The sequence below is a fragment of the Bombus terrestris genome, chromosome 9 (genome assembly GCF_910591885.1).
Source record: "Bombus terrestris chromosome 9, iyBomTerr1.2, whole genome shotgun sequence".
Classification (NCBI taxonomy): Eukaryota; Metazoa; Arthropoda; class Insecta; order Hymenoptera; family Apidae; genus Bombus; species Bombus terrestris.
In genome coordinates, this window is record NC_063277.1 from 590,203 (window position 1) to 611,277 (window position 21,075).

Below are 21,075 nucleotides of genomic sequence, written 5' to 3' on the forward strand. Positions count from 1 at the left end.
ATATTATTGTACTTATACAGCTATATCTTTGTTACATAACTACGGATTTGTATTGGTAGAGAATAGGAAGATACACTTTTATTCGTTCGGGATCATTGATATTCCAAACGCGTAAAAGATAGCTTCTCCCACGGGATAATACTCCTTAGGAGTTCGGTTCCTTACTTTGGTTTTCCATTGCACCCATTCTGTTTGTTCTTCGTTACGATTATAATGTATTCACGGTGTTGCTGGATCCGACTGCGTAAATGACATTTCTATTTGCCGCTAGGGCTTCAGCAACGAACTGTTGTTACCGCTTTCACGAATATTCGTGCAATAAATTTTATCTACTCTTAAAGGGATTTCACTATACGTAGATAGAGCTTGTCTTGTAATTATAGTTGTAACATTTTAAAACGTTTAAAGTGTTTAGTTTCTGGCACAACGATTTTCTTTACAGCGGCTTCTATGGTCTCTATTATAGTACTGCGGGAAAATCGCCGACATACAGACAACGTCGACGATCAAGCGCAAATGCTGACAAACCGAAAGGGTCGGAAAACCTAACGGCCATCAATATATTTCGGCACCGCAGCCGTTGATGTTCATTTAGACACCGGAGAGTCAAGAGTCAAGAGTCGTTAATCGAGAATTGTCATATCATACTACTGCATTAAGTTCAAATTAAATAATCATCGTTTTCTCTTTAATCCACTGTAATATATCCATCTATCAGTAAATTATCATATAGGATAGAAACCACTGGAAATTCTAATTTCTAACATTTGTGAAAAAGAAATCCTATAATACATTTATCCACGCGTTTGCTCTCTCTATTCCGAAATATAAAACCTCAACAAATCCGATCAAAAAAACTTCATTAAAGCTTTTGTTAAAGCTATTTTCCAATCTTTTCCGCATTTCCCTAGGTCGTCTCTGGAAATCATACCCACCGAACTATACACTCAATCCTACTCTCTTTAATCAGATACACAGCTTCAATTTCTGGCTCTCCTAAGGAGATTAATCGAGAGACTCTCCCCGTCTGCTGACTGACCAAGTCTCCCATCCGAATTGCCAACAGGCAGTTAGTTAGTCACTGGTTCCACTAATCTCGCTGATATTAATTCGGATACATGGAACGCGTGGCACGCACGCGCACTCCTAGTCGAACCAAGTGTCCTCCTATATGGATAGAAGCGTGTGAGCAAGTAGTCCAAGTAGGCCGGCAAGGCGGCCAGCTGGCTGCCGCCTCCCAGACGATGATCAACTGCGCGGCATAATAAACGGATCTGTTGACGTCAACGCCAGAAGGGACCAGGGGAGGAAACAGGTGTCCTGTCTGCGAAGTCGTAGACAAGCAAACCAACCGTCCGCTTAAGATGCTCCTGGGCTTGAGTAATCGTGCGTTAATTATCGTAGATTACTCGGAACCGGCCAACCAGTGAAACACCGGCGAAATCGGCCACGCGATGTAGTTTACAGGGTTTTGTTGCGGAATGTTGGAGAAGCGTCTTGCGCTGAGTTAGGTTCAGAGAGTTTGTTGTAGAGAAAAGCCGGATGATATGCTTGAATTGATACTGATGGAATTTCGTGTCGAGTGCAATTATTACTACACGTTGCTAGTTAGTATCCAAATACTTTGAAAATACCTGGGAGAATGAAACATTTGGATAGTTCTCCGTAGGTATTTGAAAGAGTGTAAAGATAAAAAGGTTAAATATCTAGTTTCCAAAGTAAAACATAATTAACGAAAAGTAGCTATTGGGCATCGTTATCGATAAAATGTTTGATCCGCTATGCGCTAAGAATCGAACAAATTTATACTTGAAAAATCTATTTGACAGCTGATTTACTTCCTAGATCCTCTATCCCGAACATTCCCGAAACAACATTCCCGAAGGAGGTGAAACAAGCACCGATTCTATAAGCCAGAAGAAATACCAAATACGTACATACAACGTTCTATCTTATAGGCTATTTATCTTCGCATCCGCTTCTAGAATAACACATGGCCGCGTGTTGCATAATAAAGGGATCAATCTCCGTCAACGGCAGTAACAATGTGAATCGAGAAACGCGAGAATCCATAGTTACACGCCGTGGTTGGCTAATAATATTCGCGCGAATGGCAATACGCGTGATAGACGCGTTTAATTACAGCGTGACAATCGTTTCGCGATCGCGCATGCGCGAAAGGAACCGAATTTAGACGCGGAACGGATGTCTCCGTACAGACATTTGTTATTCCGGCTGTCACTTCATCATATCGTAGCTCCTACCCAGCTCGTTCATCATCAGGATAGATACCTCGATTATACCGGCTGAATATTGGCCACGTGTGTCAATGCACGCTGCTCTTTATAGTTTGCGAGCTCGTAAAATCGGCAACGAGTCAAACTTTACGTATTTCAATAATCGAAAAAGAAATAATTTCGAGAAAGAAAATAGAAAAGAAAATCTTCGATAAGAGAATACTAAAATTCACATTTCTCATAGATTGGTATAAAGCGAATCAATGTTATGACGATTAATCTATTCTCTAAATGTTGCCAATATTGGAAATACGTATTACAAAGAAATTTTACATATCTTCAATTTACAAACTACTTTTACAGTGTGAAAATCAAAGTGTTTCTATAAGATGTATACAGCCCTACTAATAGGCGACACCGCTTAACGCTCTAATTTACAACCTCGCTACATCTCTTCTACCAACTATACCAACGAGGTAAAATTTCACCGAGCGATAGTTGCTCGATGGATCCATTCTGTTCCGAAACCGCATTCGTTGCCGCGAAAAATCCCTATCGAAAAGGTGCATAATTCGAGTGGAAAATCGTTATCTGTCAGGAAATTGCGGCCCCTCCCACCGTGACGATCGAATGACTGGAATTTGCCATTCGACTGAACGGCCACTGCTCCTGGTGCTCGTAAATACCTTTCTTTTTCCCTTTTTTCGTTTCTTTGTTTCCTTTTCCCCCTATTTTTTATTTGCCTTCCCTTTTTTATTTCACGAATTGGTTCACGCGACTGCGAAGCAATGATAAGCAAGATGAAACATTATGCATGCTAAAAACAGCAATATCGGACGCGAATATCCCCTTTTCCTGGGGTAATTCAAAGAAAGTAGAAACGAGAACGGTTATTAAAGAGGCTTTACGAAACCATGCAACGTGTGGTTGAATAGATTTGAAGCAATTTGGGGAATAAGGGTGGCGCTGGGATAGATAAAATTGAGAACGAAGTAGCTTATAATTAGAAATAACGTTTTAAAACACCGTTTTGAATTTAACTACTGGCATTGAATTATATTCAGCTTTATTTTCTTATACTTCTTTTATTTTACGGTTGTATACGTTATTCTAAGTGTATGACACATTGTGTATAGATATCATTTAGTTTTAAATTAGTACGATAGATAAAAGCTGTATTTATGGAAACTTGGCCAATTTACAATTAATCGGTTAACGAATTATCTCAAGAATTACTTCATCCTATGTTCCAAATTTATCCGGAGAATTGACGATACACGATTAAGAAACGGTTCTCGTATCCGTGTGTGTTTCGTTTCCGTTTGCCATCGACTGAAGCATCGCGGGATCACGAACGGAAATCGATAGGAAATCAAACGGAAGATCGGTTGATCCTCAAAGGCCGACTAGTCGAACGGATAACCAGCAATTATTAGAGTTACCGGTACGTGTATCGTTCGTTAGCCGATTAAGGTGGCTGAAAAGGAATCTGATAGGAATCCGATGAGTCCCGACGAACGAAGGAAAAGCCATTACCGCTGTGGTGCTGGCAACTTACGGTCAACGATATCACCTTTCCAGTACAAATGTGCAACTGCACGGTTGCCTGGCTGTAATATTGCTTCTGACCATGTGAATCGGGAATTCGGCTGGATACAGTAAGTACAATGTACAAAGCAACGCGATCATTCTCACAGCGTTTCTCAACTAGTGTTTGTTAACATTTATTAATTAATTCGTAGCTCAAATCGTCTTCAACGGAATCCGTTAAAATGATCGATCTTCCTAAGTAAAATTGTTTCTTATCTATCGAACGATATGTATATGGTTAGCTATCTAACGATATGTCTGCCTTCTTTTTTAAATAATATTATAGCTACCCAAGATTTGATATCGATCGAGATTTAATAAAATTAGTGCGGCAAACTGTGGATAACCTGTTCACCGTTTGCGAAAAGTTGTGTTATGAACTGAGGCAAATAGTTCTTGCTTCCAAAATATTCCATTGTTACGTAAAATGAGCCACATACTTGGCAGCACCAAATGTCTAGTTCTACCTTGCAATAAAACCGATGTTATACAACTTTTAGATTACAAGTGAAATAGAAATAAAAGCAACGGGCCGACAGAATAAACACGAAATCGTCGGAAGCCGTAGGCGGTTTCGAATCGTTTTTCTCTCTCGATCTTTATCTCTCTGCAAAGTCTGCGAATGTAATTTCTTCCGAAACTCCGTTTCGGTAAAATGACACTGCTCTCCGTAACATTTCCAGACCAAGAAAATTCGTTCCTCTACTTTCTCCTTTTTTCTCCTTTTTCTTACTCTCGCGAATCTTTGCCGTCTCCTTTATTTCATCTTTGAGGATGCTACGATGCAACGACGAAACGGAAGAAGCGTCGAGCGCGAAGCACGATAATTTGAAGACGCAACCAAGACTGATTCTTATTTATCAGGGCAAGGATGTCGTCGGATTTCCATCAGAAGCCCGGATTCGGTTCCCAGACGTTCGTTACATCACAGGCATCGGCCCTTGGAAATATACAAGAAACGTAACTGGGAAATATCGAAACAATGATGTTAAAAGGTTTCGCACGTTGTTACGGAGTAATTGCACATATCTTTTCTTTAATATGAAACGTGGAGGACGTGTGATCTTTTTCGTCATCTATAGCAACATTATAGTCTGAACTTCACCCTTAACTCGTATTGTAATTCCTCCCACAAAGTAATAAGAAAGTAACGAAGAAGTGCTAGCTTAAATATTACAATTTACGTCGGAAACTTCTCATCTCAGCAAAATATCTTCAGATGTAAAAACATTAAAAATGTGTCAGAAAGAAAGGTTAACTTGACACGAATGCCAGCAATCAATATCTGATTCATCTTCTCCCTCATTCGAATCATCGTTTGATCACTATATTCAGCGACTTTATTTAAATCTATTTGTCGCGAATGTTATCTTTTTGCCATATTTTCCTCTCTTTCATTCGTAAAACACCGCGGACAAGGCGCTCTTTCACGCGACATCACGCGAAAAAATTTAAGACTAAGGTGAGAGGAAGTCCGAAGCAACGTTAAACGAGGAAGCAGTCTGAATAGCGTGTCATAGGAAATCCAGCGATGAAAGAATATAATACCAGTTTTTTTCTGATGGCAGCGAAGGAAGGAAGAAAGTGTGTGCGAGATGAAATGGCGACAGGAAGGAGCGCGATTCTAGAGGAAGCGGATGCGGAAGAGGGCAGACAATTGTTTTATTATTTTCGTTAAACACAGGACTGACGGGAAGAAGAAAGAGGGGGCGGTTATAAATCGCAAGCTCGCGTAAATACTCGGGAAGAGCACCGGTTCTTTGCGCCTTTCTGCTAAACGCGTCTTCGAAGATTGTCTCGCCGTGACCTCTCCGTCCTTCTCGTATTCCCTCGTTCTTTCGTTGTTCTCTCGCTCGTGCAACGCGTTGATCCGTGAATCCGAAAAGGTACCGAAGCGATATCGTCCGGGCCGGAGAATCGACCGAGCATTTTCTCTCACACCATTCTGGTTATCGTTGAATGACCCGCTTTCTGGTTCGGTTTCTCTCCGCAAATTTCTAAACCAATATTCACACCTAAAGGACAACCACCCCTATAGATAATGAAAAGTGCCGAGGTTCTACACGAATCGATCGCTAAAACTCGGATGTATACGCACAAATAATTTTTATAGATTTTGCTTTCGATTATTTAATTAAAATCGTATAATTCTTAGTATTTGAAAAGAGAGAAGCTAGGAAAAAAGGTATAAAATGGGACGATGAAACGTTCAGCTGATTCAAACGTTTGTTAAGTGTGCAACACGCCGAATAATCGTGTACACGTTTTGCTCTAGCTTGAAATCCACACGGGATGACGACACGTTGAGTAAACATGGCGTTCAACCGGCGACAGTTATTGCGCTTTTGAAGCTGCCCTGGTGTTTGCGTTTTCTATGGAAGCTGTGTCCGTGTTTCTTTCAGATCTGACGGAGACCATATCGCAAACAATGAGAACGGTATGTACTGAAATTCTCTGTATTACAATGGGTCGCGTTGTTTCTTGGTAATAAAAAAGCAGAGGAAGTAACATTGATTTTCTGATGTTTGATTTTCTTGACTCGTTGGCTCTTATAAAATGATATTTTCATAATATATTGGAAGTTAATTCGTGGAAATTGATTAACTTTGCAAACTTTAAAGACTTTATTACAAGACGTAACAACTTTTACCAGATACTTTCAAGACGAAATTGGAAGCATATTAAATTCAGGTTAGATCTCTGTACAGACTCTTAAGATATGTTTTATCGTGGCTGTCGTAGATATATTCTACGCGTTTGAATTGGAGGAGGTCTGTTAAAAAAGTTGACGACAAAATTGTTCTTTAACGTGACTTTCAAGGTCATATTTTTTCTATCGCAACGTATAGTACTCATCAAAGGAATAAAAGCCTGAAAAGAACCATGAGTCGCAAATGAACCGTTCTCATAGGAAATAATAAAAAAGTGTTATCGTTACTGAAAACAACTTTTATTATGTAAATTTTTTCCAGTGGTCCACGTAATCAGCTTTTTCATTTGTCTATTTGCTAACGCACATTGATGCTACAATTATAACAAAATCAAATGTTTCGATGCGTTTCGAAAAGTAATCAATTGCAGTCAGTGTTACCTTTTTAAAATTAAAAGATGTTCAGCTCCTATTTCTTCTTCTGAGTCAGAGAATAGCCCTGTCTTGATTAAGATTCGTAGTAAATGAGATTGTGTGTCAGTCTCACTATGACCACCATTATTTAGGCACACCCGTGCCTAATATTGGTTCTCTGATTTCCATATTATTTCGAATTCGTTTGTGTACATTTGAAAAATTTTGTAAGCATCGGGAAGCTCTAAAATTTTACGTCAAACTTACGTAATTAAAATCGTTTTCAGCGATGAAAATATTTTTTTACTATTTTCTATGAAAACGGTTTCTTCGTGACTCGTGATTTCTTTCAGAATTTTGTTCCTGATATTCGTGATAAGTACTGTACGGTGCATTAAAAGAAACTTTGATCTTGAAAATCATGCTCGAGGTCAATTACACGGTTATATTTTTTAACGGATTTCCATCGATCCAAAGGTGTAGATATCCACGATATCCATCCTTAACAGCCTGTACAAGATATTTTTTTCTAGAAATCTTAGATCTTAAATCTACTGATTACTCGGGTCATTCAGTTTTCACTTGGTTGGCCTGGACTGCTGTCATTTTTGCGTGGAATACATAGAAATGCGATCGAAAAACGCCCATGAAATAGGCTTAGAAATCTGTTATAATTTTTTTTTTACTTTAAACAAAATTTTTTTGTATTCGTTAAATATATATAGAACCATACCTCAAAATTTAATAACTTCATTTCCTTCTTTCCCTTCTAAAAAATATCACAAAAAAACGCTGTTTTAGAACATTCTAATTCAGGACACCCCCCTAATGGTCATAATGATGTATATGGACGACTTTTTAGATTGGATTTTACAAGACATTATAATAAAAAGAGCGTCGTCATCCACGGTGTTGTGTAATAAGGATCGTTCTTTCTGCAAAGAAAATTGTAACCTAAACGGTCAAAAAAGTGAATATTCCATTTGAATATTTCGAATATTTCAGAAGAAATAGAAACAGACATTCATAGGCATAAAAACTTGAAAAAAAGAAGTTTTATAAAGATTTATGTATTTATATTTAAAAATAGTGATCGCAGAAATGTCTCGTTATTTATAATTTCTATAATATTTATTCCCATCTTCGTTTAAAAAATTACCTCAAATACAATTGTAATAAATCTACTTAAATGTAGATACAATAAATATATATCTCTATTCCATTCTTTTCCACAAAACAAAAGCGTCTAGAAAAAATTACTTTATTTTCGTACTCTGAATTTAAGTCTTCCGTCATAATTAATCTGTATTTTTCAATCGCCAAGTAACTTGTACTTATCTATTCCTTCACCTACATTTGATTTTTGAAACCGTATTCTCAAATAAAAATATACGACGATTGTGATCTAAAGTGTTTTAAATTGTCAATTCAATTTCACTGTTGATGGAACATATATATTATATATATATATATATATATATATATATATATATATATATATATATATATATATATATATATATATAAAAGAAAATGCCTTTCTGCCAAGAATAACGAAATCACATATGATAAGTGAAACGGAGACGTGCGATAAAACCGATCGATTGATGGTGATTTCACGATCTATCCTCTTTGAAGAGAAGGGACGAACGACAAAACGTACATTTGGAGGAAAAGGTTGGAGACGAAGAGAAGGCCAGTGCAAGAAGGGAACGTATAAAAGGAGAAAACTGGGGCACCGGTTCAAAGGAAAGAGCAATCGTCTGCTGCGGTTGACGAACGTGACTCTGCTTTCGTTACCGGAAAGGAAAAAGGAAACGACCTCCCTTTAACGAGTCACGAGCCGCGAATCAGCCGCAAGGATCCCTGATGATCCGGAAGGATGATCGCTTATCCGGACAAAAAAGGACCAGCATCGGCTCTATTCCTCTCTTAAATTCAAGTTGTCCGCCGTTCGTGCAAAGTGCACGCCGACCTATGGTGAGAAGAAGTTGAAGAGCTGTCCTCGTCAATTTCATTACCGCCATTCTGGCCCTTCTCCTTCGTTGACGCTGCCATTCCCGTTTTTAGTCGATGGCTCTCGCTGCTTTGTGCTCCCTCAGTAAAATTCTCAGGGTGAAATTTGCTGATCTATCCAGGATTCTGGATCATAATCGCCCGATGCTTCTATCTTTCTTGCGTCAACTGATTGACGACCGTGTTCGATGACACTTTGTTCGAAGCGATTTTCCATCCAAGTTTTTTTTTTAACTGAAACGTTCCTGCCATTGGATTTTAATTGCGTTTTATTGTACGTTCGTAAATTTTGATTACATTCCTTGCTGTACGAATAATCTCGTAACTGGATGTATAAGTACGATACTTATTTGTTTCCGTTTCATTCAGCTAACAAATACTTCCAGCCCATTTTTCTCTAAACTTTCATACTTCCTTTCAATTCATCAGTTCCCAGAGCGTGTTTCATCCAACGCAAAACGTTAATGAATTTCGCGTAATTATTCTTAGCCGCGATGGCCGTTTCTGAGAAACTAGCGCGTTGTCTCGGATGGCTTTGTTCTCGAGCGTGTTCCACGGAGTTGGTCGGAGCTATTGTAAATAGTCACGATTTTATTCCGTAGCAACGTTGTTCAGTAATGAACCGGCTCCTCTTATCTCATTAAACAAAAGGGCGTCGATCCATTAGAAGAGGCCGGTTACTCGGCAGAAAGCAGAAATCGTTCGTAGCTTTTAGTTCTCTCGTTTGTTTCTCTCTTCCTTTTTGCACCCTTCCTATCTCTTTCTCTGTTCGTTCACTGTTTCTCACACATAATACCGTGGATCGTTTGAGAATCCCGAAGGGCATTCGCTAGTCAATTTAATTACGCTTACCCTCCCATCCATCCTGTTCCTTTTCTAAAACGTTTCCACGGAAATTTATTTATTTGATTATTCATTTAACGACAAACCGATTAATGCGATTCTCGCTTCTCGAAATATTTATCAAAATAACACCGATGTGTCGATAATAATCAAAGATTTAATTAGATAATGAGTTAAATGGAAGAAAGATGAACTTTGCTTCTAATGGAAACTTAGGCAACATTATACGAAAAAAGCCAACGGCTTTAATCTTTTCCGGTAACGTAATCAGAGCTGTCCTATTTTACAAAATTAATAAGTCCTCGACTTAGCTAGTAAAAACGTTTGTGGATTCTATATTATTACTAACGTATGTGTATTTAATAAAAGACTATTACAATTACAAATAAATCAAATTAATTTGTTTTTTTTTATTAATAATTTCAATTATACAATTGATATTAATATTTTAACTTTATTTATCGTTATTCCAATTAAATTCAAGAAAATAATCAATTGCTGACGTTTCGTGGAAACACAACCAATCGGTGTGTTTATTTTCGCTATAACATATACGTGCATATGTAATATTAGTGCAAAAAATAGGAATGTAGCATTATTTTATTGCATATTATTTTCTGCTACCGGACAAACTATTTACCATTGTTTTAACCTGTCTTGCATAGTATATTTGGCGTTTATTTTTGCAGAAATTTTTAATATACTTTTTAACAAAAAAGTTTGAGGCAACGTTTCTTCCTTAAAAAGATATATACAGATATATGTGAATGAGATAAATGACAACATCTATATTCCAAGATAGTTTTTTAATTAAAAATTTTGCTCCTTCTATACGCGAATTCGTATATTTGATTTCGAAAATCAGCTAACGAGAAATTCTTTCAATATTTTTTTTCACTTTCTGCTCTTAACGTGTAAAGAATTTTGATCATGACTATTTTAAGTAAAACTTAGGAACGTAGAGTAATACATTTCTCATGGAAGTTCGGATATCACATTGAAACAGTCGATTGATTAAACAAGGATACAATCCAGCTGAAATATAATACCAAGTCTAATTGGATTCCTGAATCGTAATATCCATGCTAACTAATTACAATGGCTCTCCTGTTGGGGCAGGAATTTTTTTCCTTGATAGATTTCAATATTTAGCATTCTCTGAGCAACTTAATACCAGATAGCGTATCATTCTTCATCGCGTTGCACAATGGAATTATTCGAATAACTCGTGGAATTACAAATAATTATTCCTTCCTTTTAATAATTTCAATCTTCCTTGTTCAATTATTGTGAAATAATTTCAAAATAATAATAATCGCATCTATGTTTAAACGATTCCCTATTGGGCAATTTTTGCAAGCGACATCAACCATTTTAATTTTGAGTCATAACTCGAAAATATTTCCTAATCATGACAAAACGCTAAATTCATGTATGGGCATTTTACATTGTAAATTAGATTCCGAGAATGTGCCGGGTTTTGCAGAGCGTCGAATCGTCGCGTATTTTCACGGTTGCGGCCTGTTCAACTGATTGTTTAACCTAGACCGAGTAATCGAGAATTTTAGTGGTGCTTGACCGCCTCAAACTTGCCTCTGACTTTTGCCGTTTTATTTTCCATATGCATGTTTCGATCTCAATTTTGTTATCTATGATCAATCATACGACTCAGAAAAACTGATTGTGCTTTACGCAAAAGTATTATTATAATCTTCGACAAAATATTATCTTTGATCTTTATCTTTGAATTTGTTCTTCCAGCAGAAATAGGTGTCAAATAGATCACACCTAAGAAACTCAAAGGTACTAACAACAACAATTTTGATGGCGATATTTCTGTCGGTAGCCACCTATTAAACCGAGTTTCTTTCTCTCCTCAGTCGTCGGAAAGTAGCAGAACTTTGATAATGCGCAAAGAAGGTCGTGGATGAAATGTTCTCTATGGTCTCGCTGGAACGTCAACTGGCATTCGTAGAATTTTTCGAAATTCCTGCAATCTCGTTAAAGAGAGAAGAAAGGGACGAAGAAGACAGACGAAACCAGAGAAAGAGAGAAAACTGGAAGAGCATAGAGGAAGACGATGGCAACTTTCTATCGTGTATGTTAGAGGAAATTCGAGGTACGGAAAGTTCCTTAACTCGCGTCTAGAGGAATGGCTGTCAACTTGCGAAACTTGTTCCGCGGAATTACCTCGTAAGCCGCGACCATTCGCGTACGAGCAGGGACCGATGGGTTGGCTGGCGAGAAATTTTCACGTCGACCAGGCCGATATGCACGCGCGCACCTCTAGAATTTCCGAGGACGCGAGCAATTCTCTCGATCGAGAGGGGATGGTCGCCACGCCGCGCCGATCGGACGATTCCCGGGATTACGGCCTCGAAGCGCCTCGTCGTGCCGTGCCGTAGTGTGCCCTCCCGCTCACACAGACCAACCGTAAAGTTGCTTCCTCGAAACTTCAACCTGAGCCAACTACGCAACGAAGGAACTACGACGATTTCCAAATGGATTGCCGGAGAATCTAGAATCCGTTGTTCAACGAAGTAACTACGCGAATAAGACGGGCAAGGTTCGTGCGTAATTTCCAAACGTGATTCGAAAAGCTGATTTAGTGTTTGAATCGATTTAGTGTTATTTGTTCACGATTAAATGAGTAAGTTGGCACAAAATGAAATAAACCTTTCTAATAGATAGAGTAAACATAGTAGATAAATCCTAAACCTTTCTAATAGATATGAAGTAAACATAGTAGATAAATCCTAATCTTAGAAATAGGAAAATCGGGCTTGATTATAACGTTTCCTGTAATTTCGTTATCAAACAGGAGACAATTATGTACGAATTGATGTTTCTATTATACGTTTACAAAGACAGTTACACAACGCATTTACTGAATTCAAAACACCGATTCAATTCGACCTATGTATTACTTGTGAAAAACGCTTGTCATTCGCACTCGACACAACTCACGACCAGTTACGTTTCGAAACATTCATTCGCTCCTTCATTGTCATCGATATATTCCCCTTAAAGTGTCTAAAAATAATCAACCATAGTTTACATGTTACCCTGTTGCGAACTTTCTTCCCAGCATTCACGCTTCGATTCTCGATATTTGCGAAAGTTAGCGCCATCGAGCCATCACGCGTAACTTTTTCCGCCAAATGTACGCGATTCCTCGTCTCTACTCTCGCTTTTTCGCGGTTTTTCGAGCCAAACGACATCGCCTTACAGCACCTTTCTTCCTTCCACAGAAGTCATCGGGAGTTTTGTGTAACATGGCCGTAGGTTGCGGCCAAGAGAACCAGGAAAGTTTAATTACGCTTCTGCGTCTTTTTTCAGTCACAACTTTTACGGTCACAACTACGCTTATGCACTTTTTCCCAAGCTTCACAAAAGATGTATCTTATGAACATCTTTCTTTGTTATTATACTTTGCTACACTCTGCTTTGGGATTCCTTGCTCGGGAAGGAACTTACTTACATCTTGAACGTCTTTTTGAACGTTAATAATCTTTTTTAACCGTTGGATCAAATATTCAACTGTTATGAGAGTACTATCTTATGTGAACGATATCGCTTATGAAATACGTGTCTGAGATACGATATTGTCGGATCACTCGATACGCGTAGTATGCAAATCTCTAGATTATAGTAGCTTTAATTTCCGCCGATTATCGATACGATGAATGATAATTACTTGACAACTAAACCGTGTAATGTATTAGCATGAATCAAGAGATCGTAATTTATTCGTGTAATAATTGTTAACAAACATATTACGATCAGGTGAATCGATTGTGTCTACAGACGAGTAACACGTTACAGTACAATTTCTATTATCCAGTGTCCCATTATCTCAACATTCCGCTATTACAATTCTATCCTAGTTGAATATTCTATTACACTATTTTAGTACGCATATTACGCATTATCAGTTTACTTGATAATGAGATGTAATTTGAATTATCATCACGGTATACCGATTTCTGGATTAGAGTATTATAGAACACTGTATTATTATTTAGAAACGTATTTATTGAACGGATAACCTATTTGTATTGAGACTGGATCTGCATCGAGTGATTTTAATTCTTGATTATTGTACATTTATAGATATTTAAAAAATTCTATCTTGAGGTTGCTCGACAATTTGTATTATTAAGTATTACTGAAAATTTTCAATTATTCTTTGAAAGTAATAACTTTTAAAGGACAATTCACGAGTATATACATATGAAATGATATTTATGAACTGTACGGTTTGACTCACCACTGGAAATTTCAAAAGTCGCAACATATCCTCGGAACACTTACCTGAAAAAGATAAATTACAATTAAATTGAGATGTACGATTTCATCGTTATAAGAGCTATAGAAAGGAAAGAATCGTTATTCATCGAATCGTACTTTCTCGCTAATGAGTCAGTTATCTATGCGTCAATTATTATTCACATGACTTTGCACAGTTATCGTTTGTAACCTCCATTAGCGAAATTGCGCGTAAGTGGAACTATCGAAGGATTAATTTCCATAGTTAGTTGTTTGAAAAACGAAACGAGATCTAATCCGAGTAGCAGAACGCAGCAGAATAAATACGCCAATACAATTCCGTTTTCTGTGTAAGGTGTATCCTTTCGAGGTTGCATATGTAAAAGGAGAGAGAAAGCGAAAGAAATTCGGGTGACGTGGGTGGTACATGCGGGGTGGAGAATGGTCGAGGCAGAAAAGAGCAGGACTAGGAGAATTTTCAAGCACGACGTCGCAATTACATCGGATCAGAAAGGAATATTTCATTCAGCGCCCTTCATTCGACGAAATCGAGAGGGTGGGACGCGAAACCCACACTCTTCCCTATCCACCCTTCATCCCTCCTGCTACGGATTATTAACGGGCAATTTGCCGCGTCTGCTGCTGACTGTATTGTCTCTCCATTCTCTGGGCCTCTCTTTCTTTCTTTTCCCATTTCTCTCTTCCTTTCGATTTTCACCTTGTCCTTTCTCTTCCTCTTTCACCCGTATTCGAATCGTCTGGTTTCCTTCGTCCGTCGCGTCCTTGTATCTCCCCTCACTTTCACCCTGCCACATTTTCCTCAAATCTCGTCCGTGCCCTTCTTGCTCTCCTCTATCCCTTTTCCTCTTTTACTTCGGCCGTATCCTTCGGCACTAAATCCGAAGTTCGTTAAGGAAAGCGCGAGTGGGTGGGTTTCGTTACTTAAAACCTACTTGTCCAAGGGACTGTCATCTTCTCTGTTCTCCTTTCAACGTTTGGCGACAGCAGCTTATTGCTCGTGTTCGAAGACTGTCTGGGAACCTGCCCTAGCCTCTATTATGCGTAACGTTCGTAAGCGTATGTGTTATTGATTGTCAAGGTACGATGTAAGCTACCATAGAAAGAAAGATAGCAAGTGCTTTCGAACTGAACAGAAAAGAACGGAAGAAGAGTGTTTCTAGGATATCGGTTGAATACCGTGCGTGTATGTAGGCATTCTATTATTAAAAATTTAACGTTAAATTTATTGCATGGTATCTAAACCTCGTTTTCAAGATGAACGTTAAAACGCTTTAATCAAAGTAATACCGTAGTAGGACACTATTAAAGGTTAACATACGATAACAAAATTAACGTTTATAGTTTTCGAAGCTTGTGAAACTCGGAGTGGTTTAAAGTTACTAGTTACAATCTCTAGTTACAACCTAATCATCGGTAGTTACAACCTAGTACCAAACATATCGAATATCTCACTAAAGTATAAATAACGCTCTAAATACTCAACTCCGTACAAACGAGCAATTCTAACAACCGATTCAAATATAACATCGCGATGTGTAATCGTGCAGAAACAGTAACGTCTACACTTATATTGTTGCACTTTTATTATTCCCAAGTGTAGCCATTACGTTAATTATCGGGTAGCAAAGAGAAAGCCAGAATTCCTGAAGCGGCTGACTCCGGGCCAGTGTATTTACGAGATATTCGCCGGGTAATATCGAGCCTAGAAACCTTCAGTGGTACACGTGTGCATGGTAAGCCTGAGAAAGGCGAAGAGCCAACGCTGCCACTGGCACACCGATACTGGCCGTGCTTCTAGCTGCAGCCAGTAAGCCAGTTAGGCGGGGTATTTAGGAGGGAATTTGGTGGTCCTGAAGTTGTACATTATACCGTCTAGCCCGAGTACGCGGTTATACAGCTTGCCCGTGGACTCCAAATCCAGCGTCTTCCTTGCCCTGAAATTTGTGGCCCGGTAAATTTAATAAGTCGACAACCACCGTTGTCCTGCAATTCCCACAGGGACGGTCGACCTTTTATAAGACCGCTTGATCGGGAATTTATCATTTTACGTAGAACTATGCGTCGTTTTTTACATCAAATTACTTTTTTGGCAATATGCGATTGTAGCGATTAAAAATTATTAGCTGGGAATTATATTCTCTCTATTCGCTAACGAAATGTTTTTTTACGAGATTCTACGTTTCAATTTCATTTCACATTTTATTTCATAGTGTCAGAAAGTAAGTATATAGGTACTACTAAGTGATACGAAATTCAACAAACTTGGACCTAAATAATTAATGCATGATTGCTATAATAAATACAATGGCGTGTTAATATTTTCTGTAGCTACTGTATAAAAAATAATTACCTTTAATTACTTTTAATTACTGGAATTAATTTCCAACATTCACACCGCTAAAAATAGTATACCTTTCCTGACCGCATGATCGAATATGATCAAGTTAGATAATATATCGTCAATTTCCAACTTACCCAACATAAATATCAAAACTAACGCAAATATTCGCACTTGAAGATTTGTTATAAACGTATCGATCTAGCAAGTACCAGTGGAATAATAGTACAGTCAATGGAATCGATACAGCAAGATCACATAAATTAAAGTATTACACAGCGACACCAATGGCCACGCGATACTCCAGACTCACGATCAGGTACATTCGTCTTAGCATAACGTACTATTCTTGTTTTTTGACTATAGCTGCTAACTTTAACAACTTAACGATCTTGCTGGGTCTCTTCCAGCAACTATGCCGAGAAAGCACCCTCCTCCATTGTCTCGGAAACGCTCTCGAGTAGTATACTTATTTTCCCGCTCGGGTATCTTCCGTTTCCCTCCTCCGACGAACGTTTTCACCTCGTACACACTCCTTTACATATTTCATCGTACCATCCGCAAGGCCAGCGGCGAAATAAAGCAGAGGCGAGGAATGGGCGACGAGACGAAGGGTCGAACATTTACAAGTCATGCAGTAAGACAGAGAGGGAGGAAAAGAGGGTGGCTACGGAGCCAAATACCAGCAAACCATTCTACAAAGTAAACAAGATGGAGCCCGCCACGGCTTATCCTCGTCTGAATGCAACAAGCTATTTCTACTCGTCCAACGCTTCGTCTTTCTGCCTTTCTGGGCCGGTGTCACTCTTACCGTTTCCCTTACAGTGAAGCACATTGCTCCAGACAGTACACCGATGTCATTACCACCTCTTTCTACCCTCACACCCCCCTCATGGTGTTGTTCTTCCAGGTTCTTGCTCGACCAAGCTGCGAACTGACAAGAGAAATGCAATTTCGCGAGCAAAAGAGTCGTGTATTCGTACCTATTCTTCGGTAGTGGACCGGATGTATGTCATTGTTCAAGGCAGACTGTTTAATAGGAACAGTTTAAAATGTCACGACATTTATTTATTATTAAAACTTTGACGTATGTATACTAGTAGCATAGGTGGTTGTAAATCGAGGCATGCATTCATTTGGATTCTTAAATTCTTCCTATCCTACTAGAATTAATTACTCTAAATCTCTATGGGAAATGATGTAAAGCTCACAACAGCTCACAATTAAGGATTAAATTCGTGATATTCTCCTGAAACTCAACGCGTTACCGTTATCAACGATAACGATCGGCGAATCGATACCTATCCACCATTATTGCCGCAGCATGTGTGCATCTAACGATATCATGCGAACGAATCCCATGAACGCTCGTATCACACTTCGAAATCATCAACCGGCTAGTACGTATTATTAAAACAAGTCCACGCGTTTCGGTCGAACATTTCGACCGTTTGATTCTAATAAATCTCTATTCGCTTGTATTTGCATAAAGCAAAAAATTATACAATTTATTATTTGGCAGCTGGAACTTTGATATTATTTAAAAGCTGTCCTCGTTGAGTTGAACCCATAACTTAATCTACGAGTAAGGTTCAATATTACAAGGTAAAAGGTTAAGAACAGGTTATGAAGCATTGTCTGACTAATTGATGGTAAAGGCGAGAATTTGTTGATATTAAACAAAATTTTATACGGCGTATCAGCGTCCCGCATTATTATTACAGCGCAACGCGTTCGTGCTCGTTGTTTTCGCGATACTCGCGTATGCATGGAATTTTCCAACGCGAGCGTTTCGACTCGGTGAAATACCTTTAACGGCCTCTTTCTCCTTTCTTTCTCCTCATCTAGGTTCCCTCTTATTCTCCTTGTCCGAAAACGTTCTATTTCTTCATTTCCAGGTTATACGCGTTCATTACTTATGCAAGACTAGGCTGATTATTTGGATAACCTAATCCGATACGCTAGCAGTAACACGATTTTAAATTTAAGATGTCGTTACAGCGCAGAGCGAAAACAGATTGGAGTAATAATACTTATATATAATTAATATTCGAAACAGAAGATATCGAAAAAATGTCTAAACTGAACGTACTGTTTAACGAATGTTTTAGTAATTATTTAATGTAATGTGAATATAATGCGTATAGTAGAACACAGGTATGTTTATATCAGCTCGTTAGGGATAGTTCAAAAAGTTGGTACGGTATTTTCCATGTGCGGTCATTTCAGTACTCAGTGTCCAAACGTTTTATTATTTTTTATTGCTTTTGCGCTTCGGAGGGCTATGAAAACTCGCGATGCATCAGTTAGTACGAAAAGTTCGTCCACGGCATATCATTTCTGGTGCAAAAACTCGCTGGAAAATGTGTTACTAACATTGTTATTCGTGCGTGTTTGCTTTATGAGTTGGAACTTGGAGCAAAGGCTTCCAAGCCAGATAGGAATATTTGTATTGAAACATTTGTACGGTATTCCAAACTATGATTGTTAAACGTTAAATGATTATTCTGCGATTACGCGAAAATAATTCAGGATACTCAAAACCAGGGATGAAATATTCGAAAATGCGAGACACGAAAATAACGCACCAGAGTTGTAGACGATGATAGAATTGAAGATATCGTATTTTTAATCAATTTATCCTAATTAATAATTGATTTATTATTTTACTGGAATTTAATTTTATTCCTTTTAGCACCTTGTTGTATCAAAGATAATCTCGAATATGTTTTATTCCTTTGTCCCATATTTATACTACCACGTATAGATGATTTTGATCAACAGAATAGAAAATTATTCGACCCTCCATGTTCGAAAGGTAAAGAATATATCCAGGGAAATAAGAGAGGTAGCGGAACAAGGTTGGAAACAAACACGAGGGCGAAGGAGTACACTTTAAAAGCCAGACGAACATCCTCCATCCCATTTTCACCGTCCCTCAAATCTATTCTTCACAGGTCCTTCTCTCGTCTGTTCCCCTTCCTTTTGCTAACCAGAGGGTTCAAGTTAACAGCGCTTAAGGTCGCTGTGGGTAACCCAACTCCTTCGAGTAGTACACTCGTTTAATTACCGGGTTACTAAAAATCGTAACTGCATTCTTCCGTATTAATTCACGTACTTTCGACTCGTTAATTGACCACGCGCCTGCTTGGTGACTATCGGGACCAAATTAAACCAAACCAACAGGAAACAGGCTTGTTCTTTTCAATTGTATCGTGTTCTGATTGTGGTTAATAAAGCAATTTCGGGTTTTCATGATCCGTACGGGCTATATGCATCGCGATCGTTATTAAAACGATGCAATCTCGATTAATGGGACGTTTACAAGCCATCTGCATGGAGATCGAAAAATATAACCGCAGTATGCGCGGCGACATAATTTATCGTTTCGCGTTTCATTCACCGTTCAGTAAATCTGACGTTAGTGATCGTTACGAGGTATTACGTTAACTGCAAGTTTTGATTCGCGCTTAACAGGCACAGCCGAGCGTTGCTTTGATTTCACCCCCTTTCCTTCCCAACAACCGCTTGGCCGTGTTCAATCCTTCAGAATTGCGATGGTAAACGAAAATGCCGCAAATATGAATTATTTGCTCGATTCTCGCGGAAACGCGGCTGCGTTCGTTGTTGGCGTTAATATTCGGGCGACGCTGTGTTCGAGATTTGTCAAAGAAAATATCCGACCACAAACATATCTCGATCTTTACGATCGCGATACCACATATTCGTATAGCAATTTTCAATTTTCAAATACAATTGGCCTGTTACTAACATTCTGGAGTATTCGATTAATGTGATTATAGTCATCCCCAAAGAAAGTGTCACGTAAAGAGCTCTACAATAATTTACATGTTTCGCAATTGTGTCATTTACATGTGATATTAATCAGAATATTGAAGTCCTAAAAGTATATCCTTATCTCCCTAGAAAGTTCAATGTACATTAAAGTAGTGTCTCTGCGCGGAACAGCTAGTTTTGAGAAGAAAATGATGTTAACGTTCCGTTAACGACTGTATTCACGTACTTCTGATCTAATGTGTCTTTCTAGTATTTGAAGAATCGTGTTATTTAAAAATTAAAATGAATCGTCTTTATTAAACACGCATAAATTTACGATTTTAAAGTACATTTACAAAATGGCTAAAAGCTTTGAAAATGTTTCATTGAAATATTCACGAAAAATCTTATGAATATATAGTATAATATCTTATAAAAACAAACTTTTTTTATTTTGTACGTGTATATCCATTCGAATACACGATAAAATAGTACCGGTGGTAAAAAGTTTTTCCGATTTCACGTATCATTTAACGCGTTTTAATCCCATTAAAAACCTATAGTAATGGAACGAACGTAGTTCCTCCTGAACGGACGATCTCTCCCTCCCCTCCTCTCGCCAAAGACGAAAAAAATATCGCGAAACAATGTCACGGTGAATTACGAACAAAAAGAGCTAATAAATGGATATCGAACGCGTTCAACCATAATTTCTTTTAGTTCTGTTAGGATTTTCGGTGAATTAAATTTTCAATATATGTTCAGAGTGCTTGCAATTTACAATCCATACGTACGCGATTCGTGTTTGCAATTTATACATATAAAAGCCATTCGATATACACTCGATATACATTCAAGAAACACTTATTCAACATATTCAATTTAATCTTCAAGCCTGACTTTCTTAAAAACAATCTTCT

General features: G+C 38.2%; 1 protein-coding gene and 1 long non-coding RNA gene across 18 annotated transcripts in view; one reads left to right on the forward strand and one right to left on the reverse strand.

Annotated features, from left to right (window-relative positions):
- Positions 1-21,075, reverse strand: part of LOC100644765 (CUGBP Elav-like family member 2) — a 552,950-nt gene that overhangs the window by 102,954 nt on the left and 428,921 nt on the right. The window lies entirely within an intron of this gene.
- On the forward strand, positions 5,127-12,449 carry LOC125385663. Its single transcript, XR_007225183.1, has 4 exons — positions 5,127-6,012; positions 6,103-6,264; positions 11,515-11,553; positions 11,631-12,449. It is a non-coding gene; the product is annotated as an uncharacterized LOC125385663 (long non-coding RNA).